Source organism: Salvelinus fontinalis, chromosome 29, assembly GCF_029448725.1.
Source record: "Salvelinus fontinalis isolate EN_2023a chromosome 29, ASM2944872v1, whole genome shotgun sequence".
NCBI classification, from domain to species: Eukaryota; Metazoa; Chordata; class Actinopteri; order Salmoniformes; family Salmonidae; genus Salvelinus; species Salvelinus fontinalis.
The window spans coordinates 31,586,882-31,609,421 of NC_074693.1; positions in this window are offsets into that span (position 1 = coordinate 31,586,882).

Here is a 22,540-nt window from a genome sequence, read left to right on the forward strand (position 1 = left end):
AGGCATGACATAATCTTCAGCTGCAGTTGTCAGGATGAGGTAGGCATAACATCCTCTTCAGCAGCAGTGGTCAGGATGAGGTAGGCATGACATCATCTTCAGCAGTAGTGGTCAGGATGAGGTAAGCATGACATCATCTTCAGCAGCAGTGGTCAGGATGAGGTAGGCATGACATCATCTTCAGCAGCAGTGGTCAGGATGAGGTAGGCATGACATCATCTTCAGCAGCAGTGGTCAGGATGAGGTAGGCATAACATCTTCTTCAGCAGCAGTGGTCAGGATGAGGTAGGCAGAACATAATCTTCAGCTGCAGTTGTCAGGATGAGGTAGGCATAACATCCTCTTCAGCAGCAGTGGTCAGGATGAGGTAGGCACAACATCCTATTCAGCAGCAGTGGTCAGGATGAGGTAGGCATAACATCCTCTTCAGCAGTAGTGGTCAGGATGAGGTAGGCATGACATCATCTTCAGCAGCAGTGGTCAGGATCAGGTAGGCATGACATCATCTTCAGCAGCAGTTGTCAGGATGAGGTAGGCATAGCATCATCTTCAGCAGCAGTGGTCACGGTGAGGTAGGCATAACATCATCTTCAGCTGCAGTGGTCAGGATGAGGTAGGCATGACATCATCTTCAGCAGCAGTGGTCAGGATGAGTTAGGCATAACATCCTCTTCAGCTGCAGTTGTCAGGTTGACGTAGGCATAACATCATCTTCAGCTGCAGTTGTCAGGATGAGGTAGGCATAACATCCTCTTCAGCAGCAGTAGTCAGGATGAGGTAGATATAACATCCTCTTCAGCAGTAGTGGTCAGGATGAGGTAGGCATGACATCATCTTCAGCAGCAGTGGTCAGGATGAGGTAGGCATGACATCATCTTCAGCAGCAGTGGTCAGGATGAGGTAGGCATAACATCATCTTCAGCAGCAGCGGTCAGGATGAGGTAGGCATGACATATCTTCAGCAGCAGTGGTCAGGATGAGTTAGGCATGACATCATCTTCAGCATCAGTGGTCAGGATGAGGTAGGCTTACATCATCTTCAGCAGCAGTGGTCAGGGTAAGGTAGACCTAACATCCTCTTCAGCAGCAGTGGTCAGGATGCGGTAGGCATGACATCATCTTCAGCAGCAGTGGTCAGGATGAGGTAGGCATGACATCATCTTCAGCAGCAGTGGTCAGGATGAGGTAGGCATAACCTCCTCTTCAGCAGCAGTGGTCAGGATGAGGTAGGCATAACATAATCTTCAGCAGCAGTGGTCAGTATGAGGTAGGCATAACATCCTCTTCAGCAGCAGTGGTCAGGATGAGGTAGGCATAACATCCTCTTCAGCAGCAGTGGTCAGGATGAGGTAGGCATGACATCATCTTCAGCAGCAGTGGTCAGGATAAAGTAGGCATGACATCATCTTCAGCAGCAGTGGTCAGGATGAGGTAGGCATAACATCATCTTCAGCAGTAGTGGACAGGATGAGGTAGGGATGACATCCTCTTCAGCAGTAGTGGTCAGGATGAGGTAGGCATAACATCATCTTCAGCAGCAGCGGTCAGGATGAGGTAGGCATGACATATATTCAGCAGCAGTGGTCAGGATGAGTTAGGCATGACATCATCTTCAGCAGCAGTGGTCAGGATGAGGTAGGCTTACATCATCTTCAGCAGCAGTGGTCAGGGTAAAGTAGACCTAACATCCTCTTCAGCAGCAGTGGTCAGGATGAGGTAGGCATGACATCATCTTCAGCAGCAGTGGTCAGGATGAGGTAGGCATGACATCATCTTCAGCAGCATTGGTCAGGATGAGGTAGGCATACCCTCCTCTTCAGCATCAGTGGTCAGGATGAGGTAGGCATAACATAATCTTCAGCAGCAGTGGTCAGGATGAGGTAGGCATAACATCCTCTTCAGCAGCAGGGGTTAGGATGAGGTAGGCATAACATCATCTTCAGCAGCAGTGGTCAGGATGAGGTAGGCTTGACATCCTCTACAGCAGAAGTGGTCAGGATGAGGTAGGCATAACATCTTCTTCAGCTGCAGTTGTCAGGATGAGGTAGGCACAACATCCTCTTCAGCAGCAGTGGTCAGGATGAGGTAGGCACAACATCCTCTTCAGCAGCAGTGGTCAGGATGAGGTAGGCATAACATCCTCTTCAGCAGCAGTGGTCAGGATGAGGTAGGCATAACATCATCTTCAGCAGCAGTGGTCAGGATGAGGTAGGCATGACATCATCTTCAGCAGCAGTGGTCAGGATGAGGTAGGCATAACATCTTCTTCAGCAGCAATGGTCAGGATGAGGTAGGCATAACATAATCTTCAGTTGCAGTTGTCAGGATGAGGTAGGCATAACATCCTCTTCAGCAGCAGTGGTCAGGATGAGGTAGGCACAACATCCTCTTCAGCAGCAGTGGTCAGGATGAGGTAGGCATAACATCCTCTTCAGCAGTAGTGGTCAGGATGAGGTAGGCATGACATCATCTTCAGCAGCAGTGGTCAGGATGAGGTAGGCATGACATCATCTTCAGCAGCAGTGGTCAGGATGAGGTAGGCATGACATCATCTTCAGCAGCAGTGGTCAGGATGAGGTAGGCATAACATCTTCTTCAGCAGCAGTGGTCAGGATGAGGTAGGCATAACATAATCTTCAGCTGCAGTTGTCAGGATGAGGTAGGCATAACATCCTCTTCAGCAGCAGTGGTCAGGATGAGGTAGGCACAACATCCTCTTCAGCAGCAGTGGTCAGGATGAGGTAGGCATAACATCCTCTTCAGCAGTAGTGGTCAGGATGAGGTAGGCATGACATCATCTTCAGCAGCAGTGGTCAGGATGAGGTAGGCATGACATCATCTTCAGCAGCAGTTGTCAGGATGAGGTAGGCATAACATTATTTTCAGCAGCAGTGGTCAGGATGAGGTAGGCATAACATCCTCTTCAGCAGCAGTGGTCAGGATGAGGTAGGCATAGCATCATCTTCAGCAGCAGTGGTCAGGGTGAGGTAGGCATAACATCATCTTCAGCTGCAGTGGTCAGGATGAGGTAGGCATGACATCCTCTTCAGCAGCAGTGGTCAGGATGAGTTAGGCATAACATCCTCTTCAGCTGCAGTTGTCAGGTTGACGTAGGCATAACATAATCTTCAGCTGCAGTTGTCAGGATGAGGTAGGCATAACATCCTCTTCAGCAGCAGTGGTCAGGATGAGGTAGGCACAACATCCTCTTCAGCAGCAGTGGTCAGGATGAGGTAGGCATAACATCCTCTTCAGCAGTAGTGGTCAGGATGAGGTAGGCATGACATCATCTTCAGCAGCAGTGGTCAGGATGAGGTAGGCATGACATCATCTTCAGCAGCAGTTGTCAGGATGAGGTAGGCATAACATTATTTTCAGCAGCAGTGGTCAGGATGAGGTAGGCATACCATCCTCTTCAGCAGCAGTGGTCAGGATGAGTTAGGCATAACATCCTCTTCAGCTGCAGTTGTCAGGTTGACGTAGGCATAACATCATCTTCAGCTGCAGTTGTCAGGATGAGGTAGGCATGACATCATCTTCAGCTGCAGTGGTCAGGATGAGGTAGGCATAACATCATCTTCAGCAGCAGTGGTCAGGATGAGGTAGGCATGACATCATCTTCAGCAGCAGTGGTCAGGATGAGGTAGGCATAACATCATCTTCAGCTGCAGTTGTCAGGATGAGGTCAGCATAACATCCTCTTCAGCAGCAGTGGTCAGGATGAGGTAGGCATGACATCATCTTCAGAAGCAGTGGTCAGGATGAGTTAGGCATAACATCCTCTTCAGCTGCAGTGGTCAGGATGAGGTAGGCATAGCATCATCTTCAGCAGCAGTGGTCAGGGTGAGGTAGGCATAACATCATCTTCAGCTGCAGTGGTCAGGATGAGGTAGGCATGACATCATCTTCAGCAGCAGTGGTCAGGATGAGTTAGGCATAACATCCTCTTCAGCTGCAGTTGTCAGGTTGACGTAGGCATAACATCATCTTCAGCTGCAGTTGTCAGGATGAGGTAGGCATGACATCTTCTTCAGCTGCAGTTGTCAGGATGAGGTAGGCATGACATCATCTTCAGCAGCAGTGGTCAGGATGAGGTAGGCATAACCACCTCTTCAGCAGCAGTGGTCAGGATGAGGTAGATATAACATCCTCTTCAGCAGTAGTGGTCAGGATGAGGTAGGCATGACATCATCTTCAGCAGCAGTGGTCAGGATGAGGTAGGCATGACATCATCTTCAGCAGCAGTTGTCAGGATGAGGTAGGCATAACATCATTTTCAGCAGCAGTGGTCAGGATGAGGTAGGCATAACATCATCTTCAGCTGCAGTTGTCAGGATGAGGTCAGCATAACATCCTCTTCATCAGCAGTGGTCAGGATGAGGTAGGCATGACATCATCTTCAGCAGCAGTGGTCAGGATGAGGTAGGCATAACATCATCTTCAGCTGCAGTTGTCAGGATGAGGTCAGCATAACATCCTCTTCAGCAGCAGTGGTCAGGATGAGGTAGGCACAACATCCTCTTCAGCAGCAGTGGTCAGGGTGAGGTAGGCATAACATCATCTTCAGCTGCAGTGGTCAGGATGAGGTAGGCATGACATCATCTTCAGCAGCAGTGGTCAGGATGAGTTAGGCATAACATCCTCTTCAGCTGCAGTTGTCAGGTTGACGTAGGCATAACATCATCTTCAGCTGCAGTTGTCAGGATGAGGTAGGCATGACATCATCTTCAGCTGCAGTTGTCAGGATGAGGTAGGCATGACATCATCTTCAGCTGCAGTTGTCAGGATGAGGTAGGCATAACATCATCTTCAGCAGCAGTGGTCAGGATGAGGTAGGCACAACATCCTCTTCAGCAGCAGTGGTCAGGATGAGGTAGGCATAACATCCTCTTCAGCAGCAGTGGTCAGGATGAGGTAGGCATAACATCATCTTCAGCAGCAGTGGTCAGGATGAGGTAGGCATGACATCATCTTCAGCAGCAGTTGTCAGGATGAGGTAGGCATAACATCCTCTTCAGCAGCAGTGGTCAGGATGAGGTAGGCACAACATCCTCTTCAGCAGCAGTGGTCAGGACGAGGTAGGCATAACATCCTCTTCAGCTGCAGTTGTCAAGTTGAGGTAGGCATAACATCATCTTCAGCAGCAGTGGTCAGGATGAGGTAGGCATGACATCATCTTCAGCTGCAGTTGTCAGGATGAGGTAGGCATAACATCATCTTCAGCTGCAGTTGTCAGGATGAGGTAGGCATGACATCATTTTCAGCTGCAGTTGTCAGGATGAGGTAGGCATAACATCATCTACAGCAGCAGTTGTCAGGATGAGGTAGGCATGACATCATCTTCAGCTGCAGTTGTCAGGATGAGGTAGGCATGACATCATCTTCAGCTGCATTTGTCAGGATGAGGTAGGCATGACATCATCTTCAGCTGCAGTTGTCAGGATGAGGTAGGCATAACATCATCTACAGCAGCAGTGGTCAGGATGAGGTAGACCTAACCTCCTCTTCAGCAGCAGTGGTCAGGATGAGGTAGGCATGACATCCTCTACACCAGTAGTGGTCATGATGAGGTAGGCATAACATCATCTTCAGCAGCAGTGGTCAGGATGAGGTAGGCATAACCTCCTCTTCAGCAGCCGTGGTCAGGATGAGTTAGGCATAACATCCACTTCAGCAGCAGTGGTCAGGATGAGGTAGGCATGACATCATCTTCAGCAGCAGTGGTCAGGATGAGGTAGGCATGACATCATCTTCAGCAGCAGTGGTCAGGATGAGGTAGGCATAACATCCTCTTCAGCAGTAGTGGTCAAGATGAGGTAGGCATAACATAATCTTCAGCAGCAGTGGTCAGGATGAGGTAGGCATAACATCCTCTTCAGCAGCAGTGGTCAGGATGAGGTAGGCATAACATCCTCTTCAGCAGTAGTGGTCAGGATGAGGTAGCCATAACATCATCTTCAGCAGCAGTGGTCAGGATGAGGTAGGCTTGACATTCTCTTCAGCAGCAGTGGTCAGGATGAGGTAGGCATAACCTCCTCTCCAGCAGCAGTGGTCAGGATGAGGTAGGCATAACATCCTCTTCAGCAGCAGTGGCCAGGATGAGGTAGGCATGACATCATCTTCAGCAGCAGTGGTCAGGATGAGGTAGGCATAACATCCTCTTCAGCAGCAGTGGTCAGGATGAGGTAGGCATGACATCATCTTCAGCAGCAGTGGTCAGGATGAGGTAGGCATAACATCATCTTCAGCAGCAGTGGTCACGATGAGGTAGGCATAACTTCCTCTTCAGCAGCAGTGGTCAGGATGAGGTAGACCAACCTCCTCTTCAGCAGCAGTGGTCAGGATGAGGTAGACCTAACCTCTTCTTCAGCAGCAGTGGTCAGGATGAGGTAGGCATGACATATCTTCAGCAGCAGTGGTCAGGATGAGTTAGGCATGACATCATCTTCAGCAGCAGTGGTCAGGATGAGGTAGGCATAACATCCTCTTTAGCAGCAGTGGTCAGGATGAGGTAGGCATAACATCATCTTCAGCAGCAGTGGTCAGGATGAGGTAGGCATGACATATCTTCAGCAGCAGTGGTCAGGATGAGGTAGGCATGACATATCTTCAGCAGCAGTTGTCAGGATGAGGTAGGCATAACATCCTCTTCAGCAGCAGTGGTCAGGATGAGGTAGGCACAACATCCTCTTCAGCAGCAGTGGTCAGGATGAGGTAGACCAACCTCCTCTTCAGCAGCAGTGGTCAGGATGAGGTAGACCTAACCTCTTCTTCAGCAGCAGTGGTCAGGACTCGGGGGTCTTTCTCTACAGGTTCTGTCTTGGCGTGTTGCTTTGGTAAGTGCTTCAGGAGATTGGAAGTTGTGTTTCTTGCAGTGGAGATGTTTCTCTCCTGGGCACAGTTTACATTTTACAGTTATAGTATTGTAATTTTGTCCAACCAAATTAAAGTAATGGGAGTACTTCCATGCTGAGAAACTCAATGTTTTAGATCTGGTTCCATGTTTCACATCCATCAATAAAGCTATTAGCAGTAGTGTGTGTGTGCGTAAACAGAAACTTGGGCGTTTAAAAATATATATATTACACCAACAGAGAGGGAATGATAATCATCACAAATATTTATTTGAATCAATAACTATAATAGGAAGGGAATGAATTAATATAACAAGGTAACAGTTATAAATGCATGGGGGTATAACTGACAGTGGATAATATTTAACACGGACCGGGCATGCACTACATGACCAAAGGTATGTGGACACCTGCTCGTCAAACATCTCATTCCAAAGTAATGGGCATTAATATGGAGTTGGTCCCCCCCTTTACTGCTATAACAGCCCCCACTCTTATGGAAAGGCTTTCCATTAGATTTTGGAACATTTTGCTGCAGTGTCTTGCTTCCATTCAGCCACAAGAGCATTACTGAGGTTGTGCACTGATTAGGCCTGGCTCGCAGTCAACGTTCCAATTCATCCCAAAGGTGTTCGATGGGGTTGAAGTCAGGGCTATGTGCAGGCCAGTCAAGTTCTTCCACACCGATCTCAACAAACCATTTCTGTATGAACTTTGCTTTGTGCATGGGGCATTGTCATTCTTCAACAGGAAAGGGCCTTGTACGTCATTGTATGCTGTAGCGTTAAGATTCCCCTTCACTGGAACTAAGGGGCCTAGCCTGAACAATGAAAAACAGCCCCAGAACACTATTCCTCATCCACCAAACTTTACAGTTGGCACTATGCATTGGGACAGGTACTGTTCTCCTGGCATCCGCCAAACCCAGATTTGTCCGTCGGACTGCCAGATGGTGAAGCGTGATTCATCACTCCAGAGAACGCTTTTCCACTGCTCCAGAGTCCAATGTCGGCAAGCTTTACACCACTCCAGCCGACGTATGGTATTACACATGGTGCTCATAGGCTTGTGTTCGGCTGCTCGGCCTTGGAAACCCATTTCATTAAGTTCCTGATGAAATGTTATTGTGCTGATGTTGTTTCCAGACAAAGTTTGGAACTCGGTAGAGAGCGTTGCAACTGAGGACAGATGATTTTTACGCACTTCAGTGCTCTAGTCCTGGTCCAAGTGCTCAAGTCTGAGTCACTGGGTCCACATTAACTCAAAAAAAAGTTGTTTAACGTCAGATATGGTGTAGTGGCAAGAGGAATTTAGTCAATAAATAGTTTGATATCCCTTTGACTTTTTTCTGTGCCACGAAATGTTTGCATATACAATCGGAAGTTTACATATACTTAGGTTGGAGTCATGTTTTTCAACCACTCCCCAAATTTCTTGTTAACAAACTATAGTTTTGGCAAGTCGGTTAGGACATCTACATTGTGCATGACACAAGTCATTTTTCCAACAATTGTTTATAGAGATTATTTCACTTCCAGTGGGTCAGAAGTTTACATACATTAAGTTGACTGTGCATTTAAACAGCTTGGAAAATTCCAGAAAAGGATGTCATGACTTTAGAAGCTTCCGATAGGCTAATTGACATAATTTGAGTCAAGTGGAGGTGTACCTGTGGATATATTTCAAGGCCTACCTTCAAACTCAGTGCCTCTTGGCTTGACATCATGGGGGAATCAAAACAAATCAGCCAAGACCTCACCAAAAAAAATTTAGACCTCCACAAGTCTGGTTCATCCTTGGGAGCAATTTCCAAACTCCTGAAGGTACCACATTCCTCTGTACAAACAATAGTACGCAAGTATAAACACCATGGGACCACACAGCTGTCATACCGCTCAGGAAGGAGACGCGTTCTGTCTCCTAGAGATGAACGCACTTTGGTGCGAAAAGTGCAAATCAATCCCAGAACAACAGCAAAGGACCTTGTGAAGATGCTGGAGGAAACAGGTACAAAGGGATCTATATCCACAGTAAAACGAGTCCTATATCGACATAACCTGAAAGGCCGCTCAGCAAGGAAGAAGTCACTGCTCCAAAACCGCCATAAATAGCTAGACTACGGTTTGCAACTGCACATGGGGACAAAGATCGTACTTTTTGAAGAAATGTCCTTTGGTCTGCTGAAACAAAAATAGAAGTGTTTGGCCATAATGACCATCGTTACATTTGGAGGAGAAAGGGGAAGCTTGCAAGCCAAAGAACACCATCCCAACTGGGAAGCATGGGGGTGGCAGCATCATGTTGTGGGGGTGCTTGCTGCAGGAGGGACTGGTGCACTTCACAAAATAGATGGCATTATGAGGAATTTAAAATTATGTGGATATATTAAAGCAACATCTCAAGACATCAGTCAGGAAGTTAAAGCATGGTCGCAAATGGGTCTTCCAAATGCACAATGACCCCAGCGTACTTCCAAAGTTGTGGCAAAATGGCTTAAGGACAACAAAGTCAAGGTATTGGAGTGGCCATCACAAAGCCCTGACCTCAATCCTATAGAAAATGTGTGGGCAGAACTGAAAAAGCGTGTACGAGCAAGGAGGCCTGCAAACCTGACTCCGTTACACCAGCTCTGTCAGGAGGAAGGGGCCAAAGTTCACCCAACTTATTGTGGGAAGCTTGTGGAAGGCTACCCGAAACATTTGACCCAAGTTAAACAATTTAAAGGCAATGCTACCAAATACTAATTGAGTGTATGTAAACTTCTGACCCACTGGGAATGTGATGAAATAAGTAAAAGCTGAATGAAATAATTATCTCTACTATTATTCTGACATTTCACGTCCTTAAAATAATGTGGTGATCCTAACTGGCATAAGACAGGGAATTTTTACGAGAATTAAATGTCAGGAATTGTGAAAAACTGAGTTTAAATGGATTTGGCTTAGGTGTATGTAACCTTCCAACTTCAACTGTAGGCAACTGATTATGTTTCCAGGGCTACATTAAGTGGAAAAACATTCCAGAAGTTTCCATGAATAGAGCCGACGTTAGTCCTTATTCAACATGTCAGAGAGGCATGTTTGTTCTACATAGTATAATTTTATCTGAACGTTTCAGAACGTTGCGTCCTGCTGAACGCGCCCCCAGGTTGTTAGCTGCAGCTAACTAATGAGGTGACATGACTGAGCAAGATGTAGCCTAAACAAATTGTTTAACTGTCCAATCCGCAATTAGCCTACTTTTAGAATGGCCAGCGATATGCTTTATACAGTGGTGTAGTGGTACAGTTTACCCACCTTACCCCCCAACAGTTTACCCACCTTTGCCGAAAAAATGCATTGAATGTATAGGGAGCTTTTGTTTTTCTCACCGTGACCAGCAATCAGAGTTTACCCACCTATTTGTTTTTACCACTTCTGTACATCATTGGTTTAATGAATGTAAAATGCTGCCCGTCAATGCATGATATGCGTCATGTCTTTTGAATGGTAGCCTAAGGGCTAGAATCAATATATTTTTTCAAAGGAAAAGAGACTTGGTTACATTAGCTACAAAACCTGGATTTGAAATGCAGTTTGAAAAGTGGGAGAGTTGAGCGAGACTAGAAATACAAAGACAGCCTACTGTAGCTAGACAGTTGTTTTACTATTAATCTCAATGCTGCTATTGTTTTTCATTTTGTAAATCAAATCAAATCAAGTTTATTTTATATAGCCCTTCGTACATCAGCTGATATCTCGAAGTGCTGTACAGAAACCCAGCCTAAAACCCCAAACAGCAAGCAATGCAGGTGTAGAAGCACGGTGGCTAGGAAAAACTCCCTAGAAAGGCCAAAACCTAGGAAGAAACCTAGAGAGGAACCAGGCTATGAGGGGTGGCCAGTCCTCTTCTGGCTGTGCCGGGTGGAGATTATAACAGAACATGGCCAAGATGTTCAAAATGTTCATAAGTGACAAGCATGGTCAAATAATAATCAGGAATAAATGTCAGTTGGCTTTTCATAGCTGATCATTAAGAGTTGAAAACAGCAGGTCTGGGACAGGTAGGGGTTCCATAACCGCAGGCAGAACGGTTGAAACTGGAATAGCAGCAAGGCCAGGTGGATTGGGGATAGCAAGGAGTCATCATGCCCGGTAGTCCTGACGTATGGTCCTAGGGCTCAGGTCCTCCGAGAGAGAGAAAGAAAGAGAGAAGGAGAGAATTAGAGAGAGCCAAGATTTTCAAAATGTTCATAAATGACAAGCATGGTCAAATAATAATCAGGAATAAATGTCAGTTGGCTTTTCATAGCCGATCATTAAGAGTTGAAAGCAGCAGGTCTGGGACAGGTAGGGGTTCCATAACCGCAGGCAGAACAGTTGAAACTGGAACAGCAGCAAGGCCAGGTGGACTAGGGACAGCAAGGAGTCATCATGCCCGGTAGTCCTGACGTATGGTCCTAGGGCTCAGGTTCTCCGAGAGAGGGAAAGAAAGAGAGAAGGAGAATTAGAGAGAGCATACTTAAATTCACACAGGACACTGGATAAGACAGGAGAAGTACTCCAGATATAACCAACTGACCCTAGCCCCCCGACACATAAACTACTGCAGCATAAATACTGGAGGCTGAGACAGGAGGGGTCAGGAGACACTGTGGCCCCATCCGATGATACCCCCGGACAGTGCCAAACAGGAAGGATATAACCCCACCCACTTTGCCAAAGCACAGCCCCCGCACCACTAGAGGGATATCTTCAAACACCAACTTACAATCCTGAGACAAGGCCGAGTATAGCCCACAAAGATCTCCACCACAGCACAAACCAAGGGGGGGGGGCGCCAACCCACAAAGGAAGATCACGTCAGTAACTCAACCCACTCAAGTGACGCACCCCTCCTAGGGACGGCATGAAAGAGCACCAGTAAGCCAGTGACTCAGTCCCTGTAATAGGGTTAGAGGCAGAGAATCCCAGTGGAGAGAGGGGAACCGGCCAGGCAGAGACAGCAAGGGCGGTTCGTTGCTCCAGAGCCTTTCCGTTCACCTTCACACTCCTGGGCCAGACTACACTCAATCATATGACCTACTGAAGAGATAAGTCTTCAGTAAAGACTTAAAGGTTGAGACCAAGTCTGCGTCTCTCACATGGGTAGGCAGACCGTTCCATAAAAATGGAGATCTATAGGAGAAAGCCCTGCCTCCAGCTGTTTGCTTAGAAATTCTAGGGACATTTAGGAGGCCTGCATTTTGTGACCGTAAAGCAGCATTTGTTTCTTAAGCAGGCAAAGAAAGGTTTGCTAACTAGAAGGCTGGTGGTGACTGGTTATCTACGGGGAAGCAAGAGAGTCGCCTAGGAGATGTGCATAATCAGAGGCGGAGCGGAGCCTGTCTGCCTGCCTACACTCAACTCGTGCTCCCCCGCACTTCACCAGCTGATGTAGGCTACGCTGTGTTTGCGGGGTGTCACATGTTCTTCCCTCTACTGAACAGAAATGTGCTGCTGCACATCTGTGCTGCAAATATGAATTGTGCTTATCACTGCAAAGATCTCCATCTCTCCACAAACTGTTGTCCAGTCCACTTAGTAGTCAGATTTTAGTCACAGAGATAATTTTGTCTTGTCTCGTTTTAGTCAACTGGGTCTATTTAGTCAGTTATGGTTTCATCAATTGCCACTGAAAAATAGGTGTCTGACAAATATTTGTATTACTGTTTTTGTTGACGAAATTAACACTGGAGAGGGGGAGCGGGCTGGGAGAGAAGGGGAGCGGGGAGGGAGAGAAGGGGAGCGGAGGGAGAGAGGAAGGAGAGAGGGGGAGCGGGAAGGGAGAGAGGGGGAATGGGAAGGGAGAGAAGGGGAGTGGAGGGAGAGAGGAAGGAGAGAGGTGGAGCAGAGGGAGAGAGGATGGAGAGAGGGGGAGCAGAGGGAGAGAGAGAGAGAGGAAGGAGAGAGGTGGAGCAGAGGGAGAGAGAGAGGAAGAAGAGAGGTGGAGCGGAGGGACGGGGAAGGAGAGAGGGGGAGTAGAGGGCGTGTGAGAAGAGAGAGGGGGAGCAGAGGGAGAGAGAGAGGAAGGGGAGAGGGGGAGCGGAGGGAGATAGGAAGGAGAGAGGGGAGCGGAGAGAGAGAGACAGGGGCTGGAGAGAGGGGGAGCGAAGGGAGAGAGAGAGGATGGAAAGAGGGGGAGCGGAGGGAGAGAGGAAGGATAGAGGCGGAGCGGAGGGAGAGAGAGAGGATGGAGAGAGGGGGAGCGGAGAGAGAGAGAGGATGGAGAGAGGGGGAGAGGAGTGAGAGAAGAAGGAGAGAGAGGGAGAGGAGGGAGAGAGGAAAGACAGAGGGGGAGAGGAGTGAGAGAGAGGAAGAGAGGGGCAGCGGAGGGAAGGAGAGAGGAAGGAGAGAGGTGGAGCGGAGGGAGAGAGGAAGGAGGTGGGGGAGAGGAGGGAGAGAGAGAGGAAGGAGAGAGGGGGAGCGGAGAGAGAGGATGGAGAGAGGGGGAGCGGAGAGAGAGAGAGAGGATGGAGAGAGGGGGAGCGGAGAGAGAGAGGATGGGGAGAGGGGGGGCGGAGGGAGAGAAGAAGGAGAGGGGGGGAGGAGGGAGAAAGAGAGGAAGGAGAGAGGGGGAGCGGAGAGAGAGAGGAAGGATAGAGGGGGAGTGGAGAGAGAGAGAAAGACCCCTTTCATGGGGGAGAGGGGGAGAGGAGGGAGAGAGAGGAAGGAGAGAGGGGGAGCGGAGAGAGAGAAAGAGAGAGGGGGAGCGGAGGGAGAGAGAAAGACCCCTCTCCACCGTACCACCCTGCTAACCCCTTTCTACCCCACCACCCTGCTAACCCCTTTCTACTCCACCACACTGCTAACCCCTTTCTACCCCACCACCCTGCTAACCCCTTTCTACCCCACCACCCTGCTAACCCCTTTCTACCCCACCACCCTGCTAACCCCTTTCCACCCCACCACCCTGCTAACCCCTCTCCACCCCACCACCCTGCTAAAGCCCCTTTCTACCCCACCACCCTGCTAACCCCTTTCTACCCCACCACCCTGCTAACCCCTCTCCATCCACCACCCTGCTAACCCCTCTCCATCCACCACCCTGCTAACCCCTTTCCACCCCACCACCCTGCAAACCCCTTTCTACCCTACCACCCTGCTAAAGCCCCTTTCCACCCCACCACCCTGCTAACCCCTTTCTACCCCACCACCCTGCTAACCCCTTTCCACCCCACCACCCTGCTAACCCCTCTCCATCCACCACCCTGCTAACCCCTTTCTACCCCACCACCCTGCTAACCCCTCTCCACCCCACCACCCTGCTAACCCCTCTCCACCCCACCACCCTGCTAACCCCTCTCCATCCACCACCCTGCTAACCCCTTTCCACCCCACCACCCTGCTAACCCCTTTCTACCCTACCACCCTGCTAACCCCTTTCTACCCCACCACCCTGCTAACCCCTTTCTACCCCACCACCCTGCTAACCCCTCTCCACCCCACCACCCTGCTAACCCCTCTCCATCCACCAACCTGCTAACACCTTTCCACCCCACCACCCTGCTAACCCCTCTCCATCCACCACCCTGCTAACCCCTTTCCTACCCACCACCCTGCTAATCCCTTTCCACCCCACCACCCTGCTAACCCCTCTCCATCCACCACCCTGCTAACCCCTCTCCACCACACCACCCTGCTAACCCCTTTCTACCCCACCACCCTGCTAACCCCTCTCCACCCCACCACCCTGCTAACCCCTCTCCACCACACCACCCTGCTAACCCCTCTCCATCCACCACCCTGCTAACCCCTTTCTATCCCACCACCCTGCTAACCCCTCTCCACCCCACCACCCTGCTAACCCCTCTCCACCCCACCACCCTGCTAACCCCTCTCCATCCACCACCCTGCTAACCCCTTTCCACCCCACCACCCTGCTAACCCCTTTCTACCCCACCACCCTGCTAACCCCTTTCCACCCCACCACCCTGCTAACCCCTCTCCATCCACCACCCTGCTAACCCCTTTCCACCCCACCACCCTGCAAACCCCTTTCTACCCTACCACCCTGCTAACCCCTTTCCACCCCACCACTCTGCTAACCCCTTTCTATCCCACCACCCTGCTAACCCCTTTCCACCCCACCACCCTGCTAACCCCTCTCCATCCACCACCCTGCTAACCCCTTTCTACCCCACCACCATGCTAACCCCTCTCCACCCCACCACCCTGCTAACCCCTCTCCACCCCACCACCCTGCTAACCCCTCTCCATCCACCACCCTGCTAACCCCTTTCCACCCCACCACCCTGCTAACCCCTTTCTACCCTACCACCCTGCTAACCCATTTCTATCCCACCACCCTGCTAACCCCTTTCTACCCCACCACCCTGCTAACCCTTCTCCACCCCACCACCCTGCTATCCCCTCTCCATCCACCACCCTGCTAACCCCTTTCCACCCCACCACCCTGCTAATCCCTTTCCACCCCACCACCCTGCTAACCCCTCTCCATCCACCACCCTGCTAACCCCTCTCCACCACACCACCCTGCTAACCCCTTTCTACCCCACCACCCTGCTAACCCCTCTCCACCCCACCACCCTGCTAACCCCTCTCCACCCCACCACCCTGCTAACCCCTCTCCATCCACCACCCTGCTAACCCCTTTCCACCCCACCACCCTGCTAACCCCTTTCTACCCTACCACCCTGCTAACCCCTTTCTACCCCACCATCCTGCTAATCCCTTTCTACCCCACCACCCTGCTAACCCCTTTCTACCCCACCACCCTGCTAACCCCTTTCTACCCCACCATCCTGCTAATCCCTTTCCACCCCACCACCCTGCTAACCCCTCTCCACCCCACCACCCTGCTAACCCCTTTCTACCCCACCACCCTGCTAACCCCTTTCTACCCCACCACCCTGCTAATCCCTTTCCACCCCACCACCCTGCTAACCCCTCTCCATCCACCACCCTGCTAACCCCTTTCCACCCCACCACCCTGCTAACCCCTTTCCACCCCACCACCCTGCTAACCCCTCTCCATCCACCACCCTGCTAAACCCCTCTCCACCCCACCACCCTGCTAACCCCTCTCCACCCCACCACCCTGCTAACCCCTTTCTACCCTACCACCCTGCTAACCCCTCTCCATCCACCGCCCTGCTAACCCCTTTCTACCCCACCACCCTGCTAACCCCTCTCCATCCACCACCCTGCTAACCCCTCTCCACCCCACCACCCTGCTAACCCCTTTCTACCCCACCACCCTGCTAACCCCTCTCCATCCACCACCCTGCTAACCCCTTTCTACCCCACCACCCTGCTAATCCCTTTCTACCCCACCACCCTGCTAACCCCTCTCCATCCACCACCCTGCTAACCCCTCTCCACCCCACCACCCTGCTAACCCCTTTCCACCCCACCACCCTGCTAACCCCTCTCCATCCACCACCCTGCTAACCCCTCTCCACCCCACCACCCTGCTAACCCCTCTCCATCCACCACCCTGCTAACCCCTTTCTACCCCACCACCCTGCTAACCCCTCTCCATCCACCACCCTGCTAACCCCTCTCCATCCACCACCCTGCTAACCCCTCTCCATCCACCACCCTACTAACCCCTTTCTACCCCACCACCCTGCTAACCCCTCTCCACCCCACCACCCTGCTAACCCCTTTCTACCCCACCACCCTGCTAACCCCTCTCCATCCACCACCCTGCTAACCCCTTTCTATCCCACCACCCTGCTAACCCCTCTCCACCCCACCACCCTGCTAACCCCTTTCCACCCCACCACCCTGCTAACCCCTCTCCATCCACCACCCTGCTAACCCCTCTCCATCCACCACCCTGCTAACCCCTCTCCACCCCACCACCCTGCTAACCCCTCTCCATCCACCACCCTGCTAACCCCTCTCCATCCACCACCCTGCTAACCCCTCTCCACCCCACCACCCTGCTAACCCCTTTCTACCCCACCACCCTGCTAACCCCTCTCCATCCACCACCCTGCTAACCCCTTTCTATCCCACCACCCTGCTAACCCCTCTCCACCCCACCACCCTGCTAACCCCTTTCCACCCCACCACCCTGCTAACCCCTCTCCATCCACCACCCTGCTAACCCCTCTCCATCCACCACCCTGCTAACCCCTCTCCACCCCACCACCCTGCTAACCCCTTTCTACCCCACCACCCTGCTAACCCCTCTCCATCCACCACCCTGCTAACCCCTTTCTACCCCACCACCCTGCTAACCCCTCTCCATCCACCACTTGACAAATGGGGACAGTGAGTACTTAGGAAGGCATTGTTCCATTGTACTTTTTAATTTCCTAATCACCCGTATGATTTGCTGCAAGGTTTTGCCGGGGCACTGAGAAAGACAGGTCCAGATTAGCATCATATGAATGTGTATGAAGGGACAGAACAGGAACAGCTGAGGTGAAATGACTTGTGTCAGGTCTATGCTACAACAGTGGATGACAGCATCGCCATGCACACACACAGCCCCAGGCAGGCAAGTGCAATCAGATTCCTCGCTTGCGTAAAACTGATGATGAAGAAAATGACTTTTTAGTTTTTTTTCCCGGTGCTGCCACGGCCGCAGACACAGACAACTAAAGTTATTCAACACGAGCGGATGGAAAATATTCAGCGCTCTCTCACTCCAAGCATGACCAATGCCTCTCATCTCTGCTCTCGTCTCAGACACACATCTCCCATCTCTGCAGGGTCAGGAGGGAGAGCAGAGCTGCATGGGGACTTAATTCATTACGCTGCTGTATATTATATGATCCTCTCCTCTCATCTCCTCTCCATCTCTCTCTGTTCTCTCCATCTCTCTGTTCTCTCCATCTCTCTGTTTCTCTCCATCTCTCTGTTCTCTCCATCTCTCTCTGTTTCTCTCCATCTCTCTGTTTCTCTCCATCTCTCTGTTTCTCTCCATCTCTCTGTTTCTCTCCATCTCTCTGTTCTCTTCATCTCTCTCTGTTTCTCTCCATCTCTCTGTTCTCTCCATCTCTCTCTGTTCTCTCCATCTCTCTGTTCTCTCCATCTCTCTCTGTTTCTCTCCATCTCTCTCTGTTCTCTCCATCTCTCTGTTCTCTCCATCTCTCTCTGTTTCTCTCCATCTCTCTGTTCTCTCGATATCGCTCTGTTTCTCTCCATCTCTCTGTTTCTCTTCATCTCTCTCTGCTTCTGTCCATCTCTCTCGGTTCTCTCCATCTCTCTCTGTTCTCTCCATCTCCCTCCGTTTCTCTCAATATCTCCCTGTTTTTCTCCATCTCTCTCTGTTTCTCTCCTTCTCTCTGTTTCTCTCCTTCTCTTTCTGTTCTCTCCATCTCTCTGTTTCTCTCATTCTCTTTCTGTTCTCTCCATCTCTCTGTTTCTCTCCTTCTCTTTCTGTTCTCTCCATCTATCTGTTCTCTACATCTCTCTCTGCTTCTCTCCATCTACCTCCGTTTCTCTCAACATCTCTCTGCTTTTCTCCATCTCTCTCTTTCTCTCCATATCCCCCTGTTTCTCTCCATCTCTCTGTTTCTCTCCTTCTCTTTCTGTTCTCTCCATCTCTCTCTGTTTCTCTTTCTCTCTGTTTCTCTCCATCTCTATATGTTCTCTCCATCTCTCTCTGTTTCTCTTTCTCTCTGTTTCTCTCCTTCTCTATATGTTCTTTCCATCTCTCTCTGTTTGTCTTTCTCTCTGTTTCTCTCTATCTCTATATGTTCTTTCCATCTCTCTCTGTTTCTCTTTCTCTCTGTTTCTCTCCATCTCTATATGCTCTTTACATCTCTCTCTGTTTCTCTTTCTCTCCATCTCTATATGTTCTCTCCATCTCTCTCTGTTTCTCTTTCTCTCTGTTTCTCTCCATCTCTATATGTTCTTTCCATCTCTCTCTGTTCTCTACATCTCCCTCCATTTCTCTCACTTTCTCTCTGTTTCTCTCCTTTCTTTCTGTTCTCTCCATCTCTCTCTGTTTCTCTTTCTCTCTGTTTCTCTCCATCTCTATATGTTCTCTCCACCTCTCTCTGTTTCTCTCCATCTCTCTGTTCTCTCCATCTCTCTCTGTTCTCTACATCTCCCTCCATTTCTCTCACTATCTCTCTGCCTTTCCCCATCTCTCTCTGTTTCTCTCCATCTCTCCATGTTCTCTCCATCTCTCTCTATTTCTCTCCATCTCTCTGTTTCTCTCCTTCTCATTCTGTTCTCTCTATCTCTCCCTGTTTCTCTCCAGCTCTCTCTGTTTCTCTCCAGCTCTCTCTGTTTCTCTCAGGGTTGTGTAGTAGTTGAATTATGCACCCTGGGGTGACTCTATAGGACCCTGGATGGGCCCTGTCAGCAATAACCCCTGCTCTCTGCTCTCTCTTGCTCCCCCCCTTCACCCTGCTGCTATCCTGTCACCTTGCATCACTCACCACAGACAGAGAGAAGGGGAGAGAGGGAAATAGGGAGAGCAACCAGTAATACCCTGGAACACCAACATATCCAGAGAGTTCTGTAGATGATGGTGCTTGGAGGAATGTGTGTGAGAGTTTGTGCATTTGTGTGTGTGTGCTTGTGTGTGTCACTAACAGCAGTCATCAGCAGCGAAAAGAGACCTACCTCGAGACCTGACTGTTGTTATTGTGAGACAAAAACATTCAGGTGTAGGATCTTAACCTGTCTAGGATCAGCGTGGCGCTAGCGGCACCCCCCCCCCCCCCCCCACTGAAAAACCAGTGCCGCGAAATTCAAAAAAAATATATTTTTAAAATATTTAACTTTCACACATTAAAGTCCAATACAGCTAATGAAAGACACAGATCTTGTGAATCCAGTCAACATTTCCGATTTTTAAAATGTTTTACAGGGAAGACACAATATGTAAAGATGTACATCTATTACCTAAAAAGACATTAGCATAATCCACCATCTTTTATTTGTCCACCAACACCAGTAGCCATCACCAATTCGGCTAAACTAAGATATTTATAGCCCCTAACCAACAAAAAAACTCATTAGATGACAGTCTGATAACATATTTATGGTATGGGATAGGTTTTGTTAGAAAAAAGTGCATATTTCAGGTAGACTTCATAGTTTACAATTGCACCCACCATCACAAATGGACTAGAATAATTACAATGAGCAACGTGTTTACCTAACTACTAATCATCAAACATTTCGTAAAAATACACAGCATACACGAATCGAAAGACACAGATCCTGTGAATACAGACAATATTTCAGATTTTCTAAGTGTCTTACAGCGAAAACACAATAAATCGTTATATTAGCTTAGCACATAGCAATTAGCAGCCCAGCATTGATTCTAGCCAAAGTGAGCGATAAAAGTCAACATCGCCAAAAGATATTAATTTTTTCACTAACCTTCTCAGAATTCTTCCGATGACACTCCTGTAACATCACATTACAACATGCATATACAGTTTGATCGAAAATGTTTATATTTAGCCACCAAAATCATGGTTAGACAATGTGAAATGTAACTCAGCTGGTCAGAATTTGTCCTTGCGCCACTTAGACAGTGATCTACTCTTATACATAAATACTCATAAACGTGACTAAAAAATATAGGGTGGACAGGGATTGATAGACAATTTAATTCTTAATACAATTGCGTTATTACATTTTTTAATTTATCCTTACTTTTCAATACAGTTTGCGCCAAGCGAAGCTACGTCAAAAAACATGGCGTCCTAAGCCACTAAAATGTTTCGACAGAAACACGATTTATCATAATAAAAATGTCCTACCTTGAGCTGTTCTTCCATCAGTATCTTGGGCAAAGGATCCTTTCTTGGGAGAAATCGTCTTTTGGTGGAAAGCTGTCCTCTTGCCATGTGGAAATGTCAACTGCGTTCGGGATGAACTGAAAAGCGTGCCCAACTTTTCACATCGTTGCAAAAATAAATGTCCCAAAATCGCACTAAACGGATATAAATTGCTATAAAACGCTTTAAATTAACTACTTCATGATGTTTGTAACTCCTATAACGAGTGAAAAGATGACCGGAGAAATATAACAGGCTAAACTAACGCTTGGAACAGGAGAGGGTCGGTGTCTTCCACGCGCGTTACGCAGCAAGAAAAGACTTGCTAGCTAAAGGTTTTTTTCATTTGTAGGGCCTGTGAACGAGCAATCGACCCCGTTGGAATCGTCATCACGTAAAGGCATCCAGGGGAAGACGTAAGAAGTGTCCGTATAGTCATAGCAACGACAGTGCCCTTTTAACTGACTTCAGAAAAGTGGCCAACATTTCTCAAATCTGACTCCATGTCAGGGAAATTGCTGTAGAATGGGCTCTGTTCCACTTAGAGACAAAATTTCAACTCCTATAGAAACTATAGACTGTTTTCTATCCAATAATAATAATAATATGCATATTGTACGATCAAGGATTTTGTGGGAAGCCGTTTAAAAAATTAGCCACATTAGCATAAATAGTCTAAACAGCGCCCCCATCCCCAACAGGTTAATTTGACCAGTGTTGTCCATATTGTTGCTTGATCGTGGTTAGGCTATTAGCTGGCAAATATTGGGCTTTGGTAAATGAACAATGCAATGCTGTTAATATAACTGTGTATTTTTATGCACGTTTTCAGTACATTTATGTAAATCATGGAGCTCATCTGCAGTGCAGGAACATTTTCAGCAACAAAAGAGTGATCAAATTAAGATCCTACATAACTGAGTGTAAAAAACATTAGGAATAGCTTCCTAATATTGATGCTGGCCCATGTAGACTCCAATATTTCCCACAGTTGTGTCTAGTTGGCTGGATGTCCTTTGTGTGGTGGACCATTTGTAACGGCGGTCCTCCTTCTCTTCAGTCGAAAAGGAGGAGTATTGATCGAACTAAGGCGCAGTGGAGTTTGAACACATATTTAATAAACGAAAACACGAACTTAACTAAACTAACAAAACAACAAACGGTGTAAACAGACCTAGACGACGAACTTACATGAAACAAGAAGAACGCACGAATAGAGAAAACAGGCTACACAAAAACAACGATGAACAAAACAAACCGAAAACAGTCCCGTGTGGTGCAACGACATACACAAACACGGAAGACAATCACCCACAACGAACACTGTGACAACGCCTACCTAAATATGACTCTTAATTAGAGGAACGCCAAACACCTGCCTCTAATTAAGAGCCATACCAGGCAACCCAAAACCAACACAGAAACAGAAAACATAGAATGCCCACCCAACCTCACGTCCTGACCAACTAACACACATAACAACTAACATAAATAGGTCAGGAACGTGACATTACCCCCCCCATAAGGTGCGAACTCCGGGCGCACCAGCACAAAGTCTAGGGGAGGGTCTGGGTGGGCATCTAACCACGGTGGTGGCTCAGGCTCCGGGCGAGGTCCCCACCCCACCATAATCCATCCTAGCTTCCATCTCCCTCTAAGAATGTCCACCCTCCTTTTACCCCCACAAAATCTTCTTAGTAACATCACTGATAGGGACAGCACCGGGACAGAGAGATAGATCAAGACAGAGGGATAGATAAGAATATAGAGGTAGATCAAGATAGAGAGGGAGATAATGATAGAGGGGCAACTCCGGACTGAAAGGCAGCTCCGGACAGAGAGACAGCTCTGGACTGATGGGCAGTTCTGGGTATCTAGCCGTTTCAGGCTGAAGGGCAGCTCATGGCTGACTGACGAATCTGGACGCTCATGGCAGGCTGAC